Source organism: Prionailurus bengalensis, chromosome B3 (genome assembly GCF_016509475.1).
Source record: "Prionailurus bengalensis isolate Pbe53 chromosome B3, Fcat_Pben_1.1_paternal_pri, whole genome shotgun sequence".
Lineage (NCBI taxonomy): Eukaryota > Metazoa > Chordata > Mammalia > Carnivora > Felidae > Prionailurus > Prionailurus bengalensis.
This window is the reverse complement of record NC_057355.1, coordinates 127,073,615-127,092,754: the sequence shown is the minus strand read 5'-3', so window position 1 is coordinate 127,092,754 and position 19,140 is coordinate 127,073,615.

Here is a 19,140-nt window from a genome sequence, read left to right as displayed (position 1 = left end):
ACTATGCATTGATGGTACAGAACCTACTTGGGATTCTCTCTCTCCTCTCTCTCTCCCACTCCCTCACTTGCATACATGTGCATGCACACGCTCTCTCTCTCTCCCTCTCAAAATAAATAAATATTTTTAAAATAAATAAATAAATACATACATAAATAAAAAGGGCCTCACCCATGCTTTCCCCTCATTCTTTCTGTCTCTTTACCAACCCCAGTGCTTCCCCATGTGGCCCTGCATGGCATGGCATGCCCCCTCCTCTTGGTGACTATGAGTTACTTCGTAACTATCTTTTCAATGGCAGTCATCTTCTGATCTGTTGGCCTCACTATTACTGAATAATAATAAAATCTACACTGAAACTTTAAAAAAAGGAAAAACCCTAAAACAAAAAAAATTCCTTAGTGTCTTGGCAGAGATGACTAGAAGGCTGGCTCTGCTGAAACTATCATGTAGAGAACCAATACATGACCTTGAAGTAGTCATACTTCTTCTCCAGAGGCTCCAGGCTCCCAGAGAAAGTGTTCCAAGAGTTCTTACCAGGAAGTTCAAGGCTTCTTATGACCTTGCCTTGGAAGTCTTGGAATGTCATATCCTCTAAATTGGTCAAGTCAATAGGTAAGCCCAGACTCAGTGGAGATGAATTAGCCTCCATCTCTCAATGAGCAGGGTAATAAAAAGTTTGCAACCATATTTAATCTATTACAAACAAGCTCACTTCAGTCAAGCCTTTATAGATGCCTAATTGAAAAACAGTGCTGGTGGTAATTCTAAAGGAATTCTAAGGAAAGTTGACTGGTAATTTCGTGATCTCCTGGGGATTAGACAGCCTTGTCTAAGAGTGCTACCTAGGATTTCTGCACGATTTCAGGCTGAGTTCTATCTGATTAGTGGAATCACTGGTGCAGAAAGCAAGAAATAAAAACAGCAGTGGTAGGGGAGCTCCTCTTCAGGAGATAAGCTCTGCTTGTAGTAGAAGTAACACAAATAAATATCTCTTCTGATTTCATGGAGGGAGGAATGACATTATGATGATTATAAAGAGCTCAGAGATAGAGATAGGCATGTGCAATGCCCCTAATGAAACATTAGTGTTGGAATTGAATCCCATTTGTTTTCCAAACCACATGCTTTCTAAACATGTATTTGCATTTGGATATAATGAGTGTAATTTACTCTTACTGACCAAAATTACTTTATATGCTACAATGCTGAAGCTTTAAAGTGAATAACTCAGCTGATCAATCACTGGCATGCTAATGGCCCCCAATTTCACCAGGAGTGCTTCCCCCCAAGAGCAGCCAGCTAAGACCTCAGCCCCATGCCAAGAGTACATTTAGAGTTCTTGAGTTCACTCAATCTCTGACGGAAATGTTGTCACCACCAAAGAAGAAGGGAGAAAAATGCAAAAGAAGACATGTTTTACTCTCCTTAGCCTCAATGAAGGACATTTATGTGTGACAAAACATTTTTTAAAATACTGTGCCTATTTATTTTGTATCAGCATGTGGTAAAATATGAATACACCCAGAATCTAATTACATAAAGAATAGTACACAAGCAACTTCCTTACATTTCACCAAAAAAGAGCAGTCATACTGCTGGACTACATTCAAGAAGTCATTGCTTTCCTTTCACCAGACAATTGTGCTGTTTTACATAATCAGTATTCAGGGGATGGTATTTTGCTAATAGGCAAAATCCTACAGTGACAATTTAAATGGTTTGAAACATGCACGAGATAATTTAGAGTCACAGCTCTGCCAATTGCTAAACAAGTGCAGCAGGAATGTGGGCTTTCGATGCATCCTGAGTGCTGTTGGGGGAACAGGCTGTCCTGTTCAATCAAGGAAACTTTGCTCACATCAAGCTCAAGCCAGCTAATATCATCATTTCAGTCTCTTACTAGGGGAGATTAAGTGTCTTCACTGGGTAACTCCGTTGCTCACCATGGGTGGGAACAGAGAACAGGCAGATGATTTTTAGTGGTTAAGAGTGCAAACTCAGGCTATATAAAAATTAAAAAAAAAAATCTCGGTTTGAGTCCCAGTTCTACTGCCAATCAGTTCTATGAAGTTGGATAAGCAAGTTGATCTCTTTTGCACTGATTCTTCATCTTCATCTAGGGGGACTTACCCCCTAGAGCTGTAAGGGTTATTGAAATATTACATGTAAGACAGTACAAAGTCTGACAAATTGTAAGTACTCCATAAAAGTTAACGTCTATGGCTTAAACTGGAAAATTAATATAATTTGGAACTGATGAACCCGACATGAATGGGTTTTAGGCTAATTAGTGAATCTCCAGTAAATGCGACGAAATTCTGAATTTTTCTGGGAAAAAGTTTCATGGCTTTCATTAAAGTCTCAAGTGGGCTTATAACAACAAGAACAAAAAGTAATAACCATTTTGTTATGTATTTTTCAGTATAGAAAAGTTATGTCTATGAACGTTCAACAAATTCTTGACATTTTGCTAAGTATCAGCCACCATGCTAAATTTTGCAGCTATAACACTGAGTCGAAGTGCCTTCCCTTAAGGAGGTGGGTGTGGAGAAAGGGTGAATAGACATTGGTAACTAATCCATTAATATGTGTGAAATGTGATAAATATTATGGAAATGAAGAGGGGGACACGTAAAGTAGGGGAAAGTAATCTAGATAGTTTTTAGGTAGTGTGCTCAAGCCTAAGAGTTGACCAGATTTGGCTACTGGTGGACAAGAGCTCAGTGTCCCCACACTTGTCTGAGGTGGACACAGATGGTGGCTGCCCACCTGGACCATGTGATTGGAGCTGTGTGTGCATCTGCTGTCTTTCTTCAGGAGTCCTCCTCAGAGCCCACTCCTCACGGAAGTAATCCTGTGCTCCCACTGATTTGCACCTAGATGTACCACACAGCTGGCCCTTTCTTCTTCTTTTAGGATTGATTTATTGCAAAACCTCAACATAGTGAGAGCATAACACACATTTATTTTTCCCAAAAACTGCCCCTTACCAGACTATTTCATGTCCCCTTTCCTAAACAACAACAACAAAAATTTTATAACAGTTTAGAGTAACAGATGCTAACTAGACTTATTATTATGGTGATCATTTTGCAAATTATTAAGATATTGAATCATTGTGTCATACACCAGAAACTAACATGATGGTATATATAAATATACTTCAATTAAAATTTTGTATTTATATTTTTAAAATGTCTATAAATAAATATAAAATAAAAATGCAAATAAATAAATAAAAATAAGTGTGTCTATATACAGATACAAGTTTATATAAATGTGTTAATAGATTATAGAATATTTGCTCTTTTTTGGGTGGTCTTTCATTTTATTTTGCTTTTTTTTCCCACTTCTGCCTCTCTCTCTCAACTACATTACTGCCCCAATAACACTGCCCTTATTAACAATTCAGCTCGTATTATGTAAAAGTCTACATGAAATTGTATCATTATTCATGCTTATAAGCTCATATCTGTGTGTTTGTGTATCAAAAATAGAATCATACAACAATTTTCTACATCTTGTTCATCTTAGTTAATATATTATAGACATTCCTCCAAGGTAATTATTACAGTTCTATTCAATTTTTTTAACAGTGCCTTTTTCTGTGCAAACCTATTTTTTTTTTAATTTATTCTCAATTTGCTAACATGCAGTGTAGTCTTGGCTTGGTGAGTAGATTCTAATGATTCATCACTTACATATAACATCATATACATCACATACATATAATACATATAACTTGTTGGGATGTTGCTCATCCCAACAAATGCCCTCCTTAAATCCCATCACACATTTTTCCCATCCCTATCAACCCTCAGTTTGTTTTCTGTATTTAAGAGTCTTTTATGGTTTGCCTCTCTCTCTGTTTTTATCTTATTTTTCCTATCCTTCCCCTATGATCACCTGTTCAGTTTCTCAGATTCCACATATTAATGAAATCATATGATATGTGTCTTTCTCTGACTGCCTTATTTCGCTTGGCATAATACCCTCTAGTTCCATCCATGTTGTTGCAAATGGCAAGACTTCATTCTTTCTCATCGCAGATTAGTATTCCATTGTATATATACACACATCTTCTTTATTCATTCATCAGTTGATGAACATTTGGGCTCTTTCCATAATTTGGCTATTGTTGAAAGTGCTACTATAAACCTTGGGTACATGTACCCCTTCAAATCAGTACTACTGTATCATTTGGATAAATTCCTAGTAGTGAAGGTCATAGGGCAATTCTATTTTTAATTTTTTGAGGAACCTCCACACTGTTTTCTAGAGTAACTGCACCAGTTTGCATTCTCACCAACAGTGCAAGAGGGTTCTGCTTTCCTCACATCCTCCCCAATATCTGTTGTTCCCTGAGTTGTTAATTTTAGCCACTCTGACCAATGTGAGGTGATATCTCAGTGTGGTTTTGATTTGTATTTCCCTGATGAATGGCAACGTTGAGTATCTTTCCATGTGTCTGTTTGCCACCTGGATGTCTTCTTTGGAAAAGTGTCTATTCGTGTCTTCTGCCCATTTCTTCACTGAATTGTTTTTTGGATGTTGAGTTTAGTAAGTTCTTTATATATTTTGGATACTAACCCTTTATCCAATATGTCATTTGCAAACATCTTCTCCCTTTCTGTCGGTTGCCTTTAGTTTTGTTGATTGTTTCCTTTGCTGTGCAGAAGCTTTTTATCTTGATGAAGTCCCAATAGCTCATTTTTGCTTTTATTTCCCTTGCCTTTGGAGACATGTCAAGTAAGAAGCTGCTGTGGCTGTCAAAGAGGTTGCTGCCTGTTTTCTCCTGTAGGATTTTGATGGTTTCCTGTCTCACATTTAGATCTTTCATCCATTTTGAATTTATTTTTGTGTATGGTCTAAGAAACTGATCCAGTTTCATTCTTCTGTGTTTTGCTGTCCAGTTCTCCCAGCACCATTTCCTAAAGACTGTCTTTTTTTCCAGTGGATACTCTTTCTTGCTGTGTCAAAGATTAGTTGGCCATATATTTGTGGTTGTGGGACCATTTCTGTGTCTCTATTCTATGTCTGTTTTTGTGCCAACACCATACCGTCTTGATGATTACAGCTTTACAATAAAGCTAAAGTCTGGGATTGTGATGCCTCCAGCTTTGGTTTTCTTTTTCAACATTACTTTGTCTATTTGGGGTCTTTTGTGTTTTCATATAAATGTTAAGAATGCTGGGGCACCTGGGTGGCTCAGTGGGTTAGGCATCCGACTTTGGCTCAGGTCATGATCTCACGGTTTGTGGGTTTGAGCCCCGCGTAGGGCTCTGTGTTGACAGCTCAGACCCTGGAGCCTGCTTCGGATTCTGTGTCTCATTCTCTCTCTGCCCCTACCCCACTTGTGCTCTGCCTCTCAAAAATAAATCAATGTAAAAAAAATGTTAAGATTGTTTGTGCTAGCTCTGGTAAGAATGTTGATGCTATTTTCACTGGGATTGCATTGAATGTATAGATTGCTTTGGGTAGTATCGACATTTTAACAAAATTTTCCTGTCAACAAAATTTTCATGTTCCATGAACATAGAATGTTGTGTCTTCTTCAATTTCCTTCATAAGCTTTCTATGGTTTTCAGTGTACAGATCTTTTACCTCTTTGGTTAGGTTTACTCCTAGGTATTTTATAGTTTTTGATACAGTTGTCAATGGGATTGATTCCCTGAAATCTCTTTCTGTTGCTTCATATTGGTGTAGTTAAATACGACCAATTTCTGTACGTTGATTTTATATCCTATGACTTTGTGGAATTCTTGTATCAGCTCCAGCAGGTGTTGGGGGAGTCTTTTGGGTTTTCCATGTAGAGTATCACGTCATCTGCGGAGAGTGAAAGTTTGACTTCTTTGCCAATTTGGATGCCTTTTATTTCATTTTGTTGTCTGATTGCTGAGGCTAGGACTTCCAACACTATGTTAAATAACAGTGTTGAGAGTGGACATCCCTATTGTGTTTCTGACCTCAGGGGTAAAGCTCTTAGTTTTTCCCCCATTGAGGATGATATTAACTGTGGGCCTTTCATATATAGCTTTTATAATATTAAGGTATGTTCCTTCTATCCCAACTTTCTTGAGGGTTTATTAAGAAAGAATGCTGTATTTTGTCAAATGATTTTTTCTGCATCTATTGACAGGATCATATGATAATTATCCTTTCATCCATTAATGTGATGTATCATGTTGATTGATTTCCAAATATTGAACTATCCCTACAGCCCAGGAGTGAATCCCACTTGATCATGGTCAATAATTCTTTTAATATACCTTTGAATTTGATTTGCTAGTATCTTGTTGAGAATTTTTGCATCCATGTTAATCAGGGATATTGGCCAGTAATTCTCCTTTTTAGTGGGGTCTTTGGTTTTGGAATCAAGGTAATGCTGACTTGATAGAAGGAGTCTGGAAGCTTCCATTCCATTTCTATTTTTTGGAACAATTTGAGAACAATAGGTCTTAACTCTGCTTTAAATGTCTAGTAGAATTCCCTTGGGAAGCCATCTGGCCCAGGACTCTTATTTGTTGGGAGATTTCTGATAACAGATTCAATTTCTACCTTGGTTAATTGTTCAAATTTTCTATTTCTTCCTGAGTTTTGATAGTGTGTGGGTGTCTAGGAATTTGCCTATTTCTTCCATATTGTCCAGTTTTTGACATATAACTGTTCATAGTATTCTCTAATAATTGTTTGTATTTCTGTGGTGTTGTGATCTCTCCTCTTTCATTTATGATTTTATCTATTTGGGTCCTCTCTCTTTTCTGTTTGAGAAGTCAGGGTAAGGTTTTATAAATTTTGTTTATTCTTTCAAAAAACCAGCTCTTAGATTTATTGATCTGTTCTTCTGTTTTGTTTTATTTTGTTTGATTCTATATTGTTTATTTTTGCTCTAATCTTTATTATTTCTCTTCTTCTGCTGGCTTTGGGCTTTCTTTGCTGCAGGGTTTCTAGCTCCTTTAGGTGTAAGGTTAGGTTGTATATTTGGGGACTTTCTTGCTTCTTGAGATAGGCCTGAATTGCAATGTATTTTCCTCTTAGAACTGTCTTTGCTGCATCTCAAAGGGTTTGGACTCAAACCCTTTGGACAAAGGGTTTCATTTTCATTTACTTCCATATATTTTTTAATAACTTCCTGTTTGACCCATTCATTCTTCAGCAGGATGTTCTTCAACCACCATGTATTTGGGGGCTTTCCAAAATTTTTCTTGTGGTTGATTTCAAGTTTCATACCAGTGTGATCTGAAAATATGCCTGGTATGATCTCAATCTTTTTATACTTGTTGAGGGCTATTTTGTGACCCATTATGTGATCTGTTTTGGAGAATGTTCCATGTGCACTCAAGAAGAGTGTGTATTCTGCTTTTGGATAAAAAGTTTTGAATATATCTCTTAAGTCCATCTTGTCCAATGTGTCATCCAGAGCCATTGTTTCATTAATTGATTTTCTGCCTAGATGATCTATCCATTGATGTAAGTGGAGTATCAGGGTACTATCATCTATACATTTATTTATGTTTGTATTTAATTGATTTATATATTTGGGTACTTCACATTGGGGGCATAAACATTTATAATTGTTAGCTGTTTTTGATGGCTAGACCCTTTAACCATGATATAATGCTCTTCTTCATCTCTTATTACAGTACTTGTTTTAAAATCTAGTTTGTGTGATGTAAGTATGGCTACTCCAGCTTTCTTTTTATGTCCAGTAGCATGATAGATGGTTCTTCATCCCCTCACTTTCAATCTTCAGGTGTGCTTAGGTATAAAATGAGTCTTTTGTAGGCAGAATATAGATAGATCTTATTTTTTTATCCTTTCTGATACCCTATGTCTTTTGATTGGGTAATTTAGTCCATTTACATCGAGAGTTATTATTGAAAGATGTGGATTTAGTGCCATTGTGTTATCTGTAGGTTTTGTGTTTGTGGCGATGTCTCTGGCCCTTTGTATTCTTTGCAGCATTCCACTCAGAGTCCCCCTTAGGATGTCCTGCAGAGCTGATTTAGTGGTCATGAACTCCTTTAGTTTTTGTTTGTCTGGGAAAGCCTTTATCTCTCCTTCTATCCTGAATGACAACCTTGCTGGATAAAAGCTTCTTGGCTGCCTATTTTTCCTACTCAGCACATTGACTATTTCCTGCCACTCCCTTCTGGCCTGCCAAGTTTGGGTGGACAGGTCTGCTACTACCCCTATGTGTCTATCATTGTTAGCTAAGGCCTGTTTGTCCCTCTCTGCTTTCAGAATTCTCTCTTTATCTTTGTATTTTGCCAGTTTCACTATGATATGTCATGGTGTTGACCTGTTTTTGTTGATTTTGAAGCGAGTTCTCTGTGCCTCTTGGACTTGGATGCCTGTTTGCTTCCCCGGATTAGGGAAGTTCTCAGCTATAACCTTCTCCCTTTTCTCTTACTCTTCTTCTTCTGGAACTCCTATGATATGGATATTATTTCATTTCATGGAATTACTTAACTCTCTAATTCTCTCCTTGTGGTCTAGTAATTTCCTTTCCCTCTTTTTATCAGCTTCATTATTTTGCATAATTTTATCATCTATTTCACCTAGTCTCTTATCTGCTTCCTCCATCCTTGCTGTCACTGTATCTAGCTTATTTTGCATCTCGTTTATAGCATTTCATAATTCATCATGACTATGTCTTAGGTCTCTGATCTCTGCTGAGATTATAGATAGATTCTCTACTGTCATCTATGCTTTTTTCAAGCCCAGCTCTTAGTCTTATGACTGTTATTCTAAATTTTTCTTCAGACATATTGTTTATATCTGTCTTGAGCAATTCTCTGTCATTTCTTCCTGGGTTTTCTTTTGAGGAGAATTCTTCCATTTTGTCATTTTGGCTAGGTTTCTGTCTTTTACATGCTTTAATAGCTTGTTATGTGTCTTGCACCTGTGAACGCTACTATATTAAAAAGGGTCATACACTGTCTAGGGCCTGGCACTTGAAGAAGCGTTTTTGGAGTGTGTTGTATGCACTCTGTTGTTGCGTTTTGACTGCTCTATCCCACTGGTCAATCCTCTGCAAAACTCCTCCTTGTGTGTAGTGATGGAGTGTTTGGACCTTCCACCAGGTGTGCTTTGATTTGTTCATTGAAGTAACCTTCGATCCCACCAAACTGTCTCCTTCCACGTGTGGAGATCCTTCTGCCAGTCCACAGATTGATTTCCTTGGTGTTCCAAGTGATCTGACTTCGATACAGCTGTGTTGAAGGGACAAGGGAACTCCTGCTCCCCCTACTTCTCCACCATCTTAACTCCCCCTGTATTTAATTTTTTAATGGCTGCATAACATTCCATGATATATCATGTTATATCATGATATATCATGTTATATAAAAATTAATGATTGTTTCAGTACTTATTCTAATGTTATATATTTACCTTTCCCATGGTTTTATACCATGAACAACTTGGCAATAAGTACCCCTGTCCATATACTCCTATATACTGGAAATTTCCAAGAAAGGCTCTGCTTAGTCAAAAAGTATATATCTTTGTAATTTTATTAGCTACAGGCAATTTGTTTCCCAAAACAACTCAACAACCCACTTTTTGTTCCCCCCATCCTCATTAGTATGTGTGGGATACTCAGTGTTAGCTGTTGTGTCCTATTCCCAGCCTCAACCCTGCCCCAAAAGACTTCACCCTGCCAGGTGTTGCATGAGTCACAGTCCACAAAATTTCACCACCCTGCAGATCCTATGCCTTGAATTCCACTTTATCATTTAACAAATATTTATTGAGCTTCTACTACATGGCTGTCACTTTGTTGGGCACCTTGGAATACAGACGTAAACAAGAGAACTGAAAGCAACTACAAGTGAATGCTACCAAAAGCAAGTTTGAAGTGCTGAGAAGAATTTTTAGGGAAAGGTCACCTAGTCTGGGGACACTTTCCTGAGGGAAGAAATAGTCAACATTTTTGGTCTTTTATTAAACTCATTGTATGGGCTTCCTATGGCTGTTATAACACATTACCACAAATTCAGTGCCTTGAACACTTTGCTCCCTTTTGTGCCTGTATAAGAGTTTCTTGATGTGACTCCAATAAATTACCACAAACTCAGTGCTTTAAAACAATAGGCCGTCATTCTCTCACAGGCCAGAAATCTGAAATTGGGATAAAATCAAGGTGTCAGCAAGACTATGCTTCCTCCAAATACACTAGGGGAGAACTTGGTCGTTGTATCTTTTAACTTCTGATGGCCACTGGCATTCCTTGGCTTGTAGCTGAATGCCTCCAATCTCTGCCTCTCTGCTCACATTACCTTCTCCAATTCTGTCTGTCTCAACTCTCCCTCTGTTTCTCTCTCATAAGAATACATGTGATTGCATTTAGGGACCACATGGAATAATTCAGAATAATCTCATCTATCTCATCTCAAAATCCTTAATCCCATCTGCAAAGCCATTATTTGTCATTTGAAGTACTATTCACAGGCTTTGTGGATTAGGTCATTGGTATGTCTCAGGGGAAGGAGAAGGGCATTATTCAGCCAATCACACTCATTTATTTTATTTTTGTATTGAATTTATATACAGAGATTCCTATTTTAGATGAGAAAATTTTAGCATATGCTTCATCCATGGTTTTGGAAAAATAATATAGACAGTTACTAACAAAAAGATCAAGAGATCTTGATCCAGTTAAGTGGGGTGGGGTGGAGATCTGAGGCATTTATTAGTTACCTTAAGCCATAGTTTCATTATTTTGAAACAACCAACTGCCTCCAGGGGACTGTATTGTTATATCTGAAATATAAGAGATACCATTTTCAAAGCACTATATATGCAATAAATGTTAAATACCATTATTAAATTTCCCCACAAAACATCACAGAGTAAGAAGCAGTTCTGTATCTGTATTCCAGCTCCATTCTGATTGCTAAATGGGAATTCCTGGTTAAGTCCATTTTTCTTGCACTAGCTTGAGCTGTAACTATTAGCATGTACTTTTCCCCTCACACTTTAAAAACAAATTTCCCATTGTCTGTTTCCCTTTTTGGTTCTAGCCTTTAAGCCCTTTATTTTCTTCAGATGACCCATTATGTCTCAGCTTTGTCCCAAGAACTGTGTAATCAAATTTCCAGTTTGCCTTGTACCCAAAATGTTGAATGAGGATGCAACCTAATTATTTGTTTGCTGAATAATATTTGTATATCTCTTTATAAAATGTCACAAATTTTCATGAACAAAATAAATTATTTAGAGCCTTAAAGAGACAAGAATTTATTTTTCTACCTTCTTTTTATTTATTAAAGTTTTTTGTTGTTGTTGTTGTTGTTTTGTTTTGGTTTGGTTTGGTTTGGTTTGGTTGTGTGTGTGTGTGAGAGAGAGAGAAAGAGAGAGTGTGTGCAGCTCAGAGCCTGTCTCAAGGTTTCATTCCATGACCCTGGGATCATGATCTAAGTCGAAATCAAGAATCAGAGATTCAACTGATTGAGCCACCCAGGCACCCCTTTTAAACTTCTTTTTCTACCTTCTATGTTAACAAGAAAGAAAAATTCTCCCCAATTCTCAGATACTTAACTTAAAAAAAAAAAGTTTAGAATAATATGTGTGTGTGTGTGTGTGTGTGTGTATGTCCTTAAGTTGGCACAGATCCATCCAATCTCTTATAGTAACCAATCTTATACTGGCATTTATGCTTTTAACAAGAAATAATCCATCGTTTAGCCAGAACAGACATTGTTAGCCAATCACTGATGCATGCTGTTTAGCTGATTCTGGTTTTAGAGCCCTCTTGGATAGGAGACTCCAGAGTCACCAATTTGTCAGAGCTGGTACCTAAGGGGAAACCTCTTTATCATCCCTGGAGAAACTCACCCATCTTGACTTTACTCTGTGTCTGAAATGTGGTCATGAATTTACTCAGGTTAATGCCACAGGGAATTTATGCGTTATTTTATTTCATTTAAGTTTTAATTTTTAAGTGTATTTATTTTGAAAGAGAGAGAAAGCAAGCAGAGGAGGGGCAGAGAAGGGGAGAGATAGAATCCCAAGCAGGCTCCTCACTACTAATGCAGAGCCCAATGAGGGGCTTAATCTCACAAATTGGGAGATTCTGACCTGAGCTGAAAACAAGAGTCAGACACTTAATTGACTGAACCACCCAGGCACCTCTATTAATTTATTATTTTAGAGAGAGAGAGAGAGTGCATGGGAAAAGTAGAGAGGGAGAGGGAGAGAGAGAGAAAGAGAGAGAGAGAGAGGGAGAGAGAGAGAGAGAGAGAGAGAGAGAGAGAGAGAGAATATTAAGCAGGCTCCACACTCAGGGCGGAGCCCATCGTGGCAATCAGTCCCACCATTCTGGGATCATGACCTGAGCCAAAACCAGGAGTCAGACACTCAACTGACTGAGCCTCTCAGATGTCCCGAGAACTTATGTTTTTAAGCATACTTTCATTAGAAATAGAACTCTATGTGCTACTTCTTTCAGCAGGTTACTTTTCTTGATTAACCTTTAAGAATAATAATAGCCAATAATCATGGGAAGGAAAAAGTCATGTTCTATATTCTCTATGGCATGCATGTTTTTTTCCATTCTTCTATGCTCTGGAACTTTCTCTTTTTCTTTTTCTCCCTGAACAAAATAAATAATAATAATAATAATAATATTCACTGTTTTAAAATACTATGTATCATTTTACAATTCTCTGCACAACAGTTTGAGATGTTATAAGTTTAACAAAAAGCGAGATGTGTTTTGAAGTTCTTTCTAGTCATGAATTAATGATATTGTTTATCTCAACACCACAAGAAATCCAATAGATCTTGAGGTGAAAGACAAAGCTTTCCTATGGGAAGGCAGATGACTGACACCTCAGAAGAGTATAGGAAATTAAAAATTTCACAGGCAAAATTGGCAACTTGTTTTAAAGCTTCAATGTTAATTCCGTTGCAAGTGAGTCACAGGAAAGTGACTGAAGGCTGAAAGTGACAAAGACTGAAATATCATATGTAAAATACAAACCAAAATCACTTTTGGTAACTCACCTTCCTAAACAGTACCAATGTATTTTAGACCAGTCCTCCCTCAAACTGTGGTTTATGTTTTTGTTGGAAGAGGTCATTGAGAGGATATGACCTGTGGTCTGGAGCAGGGCCATGGGAGGCTCCTCCCCCGACCCCTGCCCCTGGAAAGAACACTCTGCCCACCATTTCTACAGCAGGAAGCGTTTAGGTGCAGCCTTGAGAGGGCAATGTATTGTGAAGACCATCTGGACCAGCTCTGTGACAACCCAGGTAAGGCCTTTATATAAACTTTTAAGATTCTGGCAGGTGGGTGAGGAAACCTATCATCCTGCAGCTGCTCTCACAAGCCTCATAAAAATTCAAACATTTGTTAGTTCCCTTGCTTATTAAACCAGCCATTTACACAGGAATCTGGAGTGGCCGACCTCTTCCACCTTGCCCTCTGTGGATGGGGACCAGTTACAAACAAAAGGCTTTGCAATCAAACGGGTCTGAACTCAAATTCTGTCCTGGTATCCAATTAACTGGTAATCTGAAACAAGTCACTTTGTTTCTCTGAGGTCCTTTCTCCTCATTTATAAGAGGGAAAATGTGACATTGTCCAAATTAGTCCTTGCCCCAGAGCTTCAAGGTAAAATACAAGACACCTAGTTAAATTTGAATTTTAGATGAACATCCGATACTTTTTTAATGCTTCGTAGTTACACTAAAAGATTATTTGGTGCTTACCTGAATCCAAGTGTATCTGGAAATTCTGTATTTTTATTTACTAAATCTGGCAACCCAATTTTTTCTTACTATTGTCTTTCTTAGCAACCTGCAGTTTTCTTTCACAGCAATTGCATTGAAGTGTTGATTATTTATTTAACATATCTCTGTTCCACTGGACTATAAAGCTCCAAAGGGCAGAATCTCGTTTATTTCTCTCATACACACCTAGCAATAAGCACAGTGTCCAGCACAAGAGGTGATAAAAGCAATCTGGAAGAGTAGAATTAATGAATGCATAGATACTTACATGAAGGGAGGTATGAGTGTGAGTCCCAAAGTTTATAAATTGCAATGTTACTTATTATAATTTATCTCTAAAATTAGTACTTGGACTATCTAATCCCCACAGACTATCTGAAGAGAAAATTCTTTGTTTCCATGCTTTATAAAAAGCAACGGCTCGTTAGGACTTTCAGTGCAATAATTCCTAAGATTCTGAAATAGGGGCACCTGGGTGTCTCTGTGGGTTGAGCATCCGACTTTGGCTCAGATCACGATCTCACAGTTAGTGAGTTCAAGCCCCACATCAGGCTCACTGCTGCCAGCGCAAAGCCTGGATCCTCTGTTCCCCTCTCTGCCCCTTCCCCACTTGCACTCTCTCAAAAATAAATAAACATTTAAAAAATAAAAAATAAAATTCTGAAACAGTTAGACACAGCCATAATGATAGATACAGTTATTTGGCCAACTACCATATACTAGATATTTTAATTACATTACCTCTAGTCCGTGGATAGCCTTTCAATATACGTATGAGATCCATTTTGAGACGAGAAAATCCAAATTCAAATGTTTGTCCCAGATCACAGAGACAGGGAAGTGACTATAGTTTGTTTTAGTCAACCTCCATTTGACCTTGTAAAGGTCAAATGAACATTTCTCAGACCCCCTTCAAGCTAGGGTTCTAGATGTGAATCAGCTTCCACTGATTACATATACTTGTGCATGATTTGAGCAGGGGCAGTGAGACAGAGGCAAACTTCTTGTGGCTCTCGGCTTTGGTTGCTGGCAAGTAAAACCACGACAGTGTGAGATTTTGAGCCTCTGGGATGCTGGGAAGAGCTGCAGTGGCGGTGCTCAAAGAGGCTGCTGGCTTCCAGCACAGTGTTGCAAGACAGCATCAAAAGCAGAGCTCTCCTACGGGAGCAGCTCCTTATAGATAGCTCTTGGAGTCGCTCCAGGGTACAGCCTACAACCCGTTTCTCTAGCCTCTCTAACAATTTTGTGAGCCCCTATGCCCCTACATTAAACTCTCTCATGCTTTAGATACCCACAGTGGATTCTGTTTCCTGCCCCGAACCCTGGTGGATACAGCAAGCAGTCAACAGACTTCAAATTTTATTTCCAAATTTGGTTCTAACTCTTGCTTTTTCCTCCATACCGTGCTGTATATAATTTTTTATTTTTCAAAGAAAATGTTTTTTTAAACGTTTATTTTTAAGAGATAATCTGTTCTTTCCTTCTATAAGTCGATAGGAAAGTCTATTGTACAGATAGGTTCTCAAAAGGATTGTAATAAAAAGTCTGACTCCATTTTTGGATCTTCAATTGCTTGAAAGCTTGTAAACCTCCCCCATTCCCTTCTCCTTCTGGCCCCGTCTGGTGAAGCTCACGCTAAAGCCTCAGATGCTACCTTCCTCTGGTTCTGGCGGGAAGTTCAGATCTCTAGCAGGACTCCTTACCCTGGCCCTCCACTTCTAATTGCCATGAAAAGCCAAGCTGGTCTCCTTTCTTTGTTCTCTCAAGCCATTTTGAACCAGTCTGGGGTCCCACCCTGAACTCTCCAGAAAGTCCCATTATGTCAGAAATAAACTTTTTCATACCATCTTGGTGTATACGTGGCATTGTCATCTTGCCACCCAAACCAAATTTTGGATGGGTCGCTTTCACAAAGCGACCACAGCAATGGTTCTTAGTATTTATCTTAGTTCAGATTGCCATGACAAATTATCACACACTGGATCGCTAAAATGACAGAAATTTATGTCTCACCGTTGTAGAGGCTGAGAAGTCCAAGATCAAGGCGATGGCTAATCTTGTGTCTGGTGAAGGCCGTCTTCTCGGTTTACAGTGGACATCTGCTTGCTGAGTTTTCACATGAGAGAGAGGTAAGAGAGTATCTCTCTTGTGTCCCTCCTATAAGGGCACTAATTCTATTCCTGATGACCCCACCCTCATGACCTAATCACTTCCCAGAGGTCCCACCTCCAAATACCTTCACATTAGAGATTAGGACTTTGACACATGGATTTTGGAAGAGAGGGTGCCCAAACATTCAGTCTAGAGCAGTGTTATAACACGCCTAAAGATATATAGAGATAGAGATAGAGATAGAGATAGAGATAGAGATAGAGATAGAGAGATATAGATACACTTTTTTTTTTTGAGAGAGAGAGAGAAGAGAATGCACAGGGGAGGGATAGAGGGAGAGGGAGAGAGAGAGAGACAGAGAGAGACAGAGAGAGAGAGACAGAGAGAGAGAGACAGAGAGAGAGACAGAGAGACAGAGAGAGAATCCCAAGCAAGCTCCACACCCAGGGCAGAGCCTGACGTAGGGCTCAATCTCAAGATGGTGAGGTCATGACCTGCCCCAAAATCAAGAGTTGGACACTTAACCAATTGAGCCACCCAGGCACCCCACTCCTAGAAAAATACTTTAAGTAGCAAAAAAGGAAGAAAGAAACAAAAATAAAAAAGAAAGAATATGTGATCTAACTAGAGGTAAAATTGATTCACAGAGAAAATTTCTTGAGGACAAAACAGCTTTATTTGAAGAACCCTTACCTACAAACATATTATGTGAAATATCTATGTATTGAAAACTTTTATGTGAAATCCAATTGTGATTCATTCTAATAGCTTCAATAGAAATGCAATTATTTCCAACATCCAAGCATTTTCAGAAACAGCCATTGTGTTAAAGAGCAGTTTTAATGCACAAGCAATATGAGGTTGTTAAATATTTTAACTACTGCATGAGTGACTAAGAATTAATATTTCAGGATTAAAATTCATTGATTATTGAATTTCTGCTATCAAGTCATTATAAATCAATGATGAATGTGATTTCCATGGGACATCTTTTAGTTAATAACTTGACAAATCTAACAGCCTAAACAGGGGCAAAAATCACACTTAGTATTTCAAAGTGGCTTTGAAAGAAGACAGCATCTCTCTATTGGAGTGCTATTTGTGTTTCAACAAAATGAAACAAAATCACAAAATTTTAAACCTAGGCAGACAACTTGAAACTTGATCTGTAAGCCCTTAACTACAAAAGAGAAAACGATTCATACAAGTCAGGAGTCCAGCAGCCTATGAGTGAAAAGACTGGGCCTATATGGGCACCAGATCTTACAACAATTGGCTCAAAGCTCTTACCCATTAAATACCTCTGTAGGAATTCTGATGGGTAGCAAACAGGATACTAGAAAACATATTTTTGGAATGTTTTAATATAATGTCTATTAGATAAATCCATTTGTCCTAGTTAAAAAAAAAAATTTGCTCACATATACTCATTAGCTTATAAACAGGATTGCTGTTAACTAGCATCTTTGTGCAAGTAGAAAAAGACATCCCCTCTGGGTAGATGTAGCAGGGTGCAAATGAGCCATATTGTCCGCACCCAAGAACCCCACAGTGGGTGCCTTTGTGCACCATACACAGTGCCTCTCATACTCAGTGACCCAGATTATGCAATCCGTCTTTCTCTCTCCACTGTGTGTGAATGTGTGCATTGCTCACTCTTTCCTCAAATCTCCCCCTAACTCTCCTTCCCACTCTCCATCTTTTCTGCATCATTTTTAGTTTAGTATAACAGTGTTTGCGTTTTCAATTTAAGCTTTTGCTCCATGCAATGTGAGAGGCAATATGCACTGTGGTGATTTGCAACATGAGCTCCAGAAACAGTCACACTAGGTTTGATTCCCATGTCTGCCATTTACTAGGTGTGAATTTTGTCAATTTTCTCAACCTTGCCTGGCACTGTTTTCTTTCTTTATTTTTTATTTATTTTTTAATTTTTTAAATGTTTATTTATTTTTGAGAGAGAGACAGAGTGTGAGTGGGGGAGGGGTAGAGGGGGGGTGAGAGAGAGAGAGAGAGAGAGAGAGAGAGAGAGAAGACACAGAATTCTAAGCAGGCTCCAGGCTCTGAGCTGTCAGCACAGAGCATGACACCGGGCTTGAACCCACGGATCTGACCACGAGATCATGACCTGAGTCGGAGTTGGACACTTAACTGACTGAGCCACCCAGGTGCCCCTAGCCCTGTTTTCTTACCTACAAACTAGTCTTAATGATATCACTCTCCTTATGGAGTGTTGTGAAGAGTTAATACATGTAAAACATTTTAAACAGTCCCTAATACACAGAAATCTCTACAGAAATGCTTCCTAAGCCTGAATTGCCTATGAAAGTCACAGTAAAAGTCAGATATGATGTTTACTCTATGACATGTGAACATGGAAAACACACTCCTCAGAACTTCATAACCAAGAGTCTGTTCCTGCACTGGCCAGAAGGCAGGCAAATGATCCCCACTAGAATATGAACCATAACATGTAAAGGGCCACAGGGGGCTAGGGAGGCAGCAGCTTGCTCCAGAGAGGAGGAATGGGTGTCCTGACACAAGTTTCAAATCATGGGGCCTTGTGAAGAAGTTCAGTGCTTGTGAGCAAGATGGACAATCAGTTCCTGTGGTCAATGCACCCCTCAAAAAAGGTCCACATCCTACTCCCAGACAAGGAACTCCATGGGTTAAGTTACTGTTACTGAGATGAGGAGATTAGCCCACAATATCTGACTGGTCTAAATTTAATCACAAGAGTTCACATAAGTGAATGCAGGAAGCAGTGGTTGAAGATGCTGTGGTGCTGGCTTTGAAGATGGAGGAGGAAGGCCACTAGTTAAGGAATGTGGTGATCTCCAGAAACTGGAAAAGGTGAGGAAGCAGATTCATCCCAAGAGTCCACATGGAAAGAATTCAGCCTTTTTAATACAGTAAAACCTTGGTTTGTGAGCAGAACTTGTTCCAGAAACATGCTTGTAAGACAAAGCACGTGTATATCAATGTGAATTTCCCATAAGAGATAATGGAAACTCAGATGATTCATTCCACAATTCAAAAATATTCATATAAAAATGATGACAATACTATAATAATAATATAGAATAACAAAGAAAATACAAAATATAAAGAAAAACAAATTAACCTGCACTTATCTTTGAAAACCTTGTGGCTGGTGTGAGGGAGACAAGAGAGAGGAGGGTTATTGTGTAGGACCATTTTCTTTTTTTTTTTTTCTTTTTCTTTTTTCTTTTTTTTTTTTTTAGGACCATTTTCATTATCACTAACAGAATCACTGCTATTATT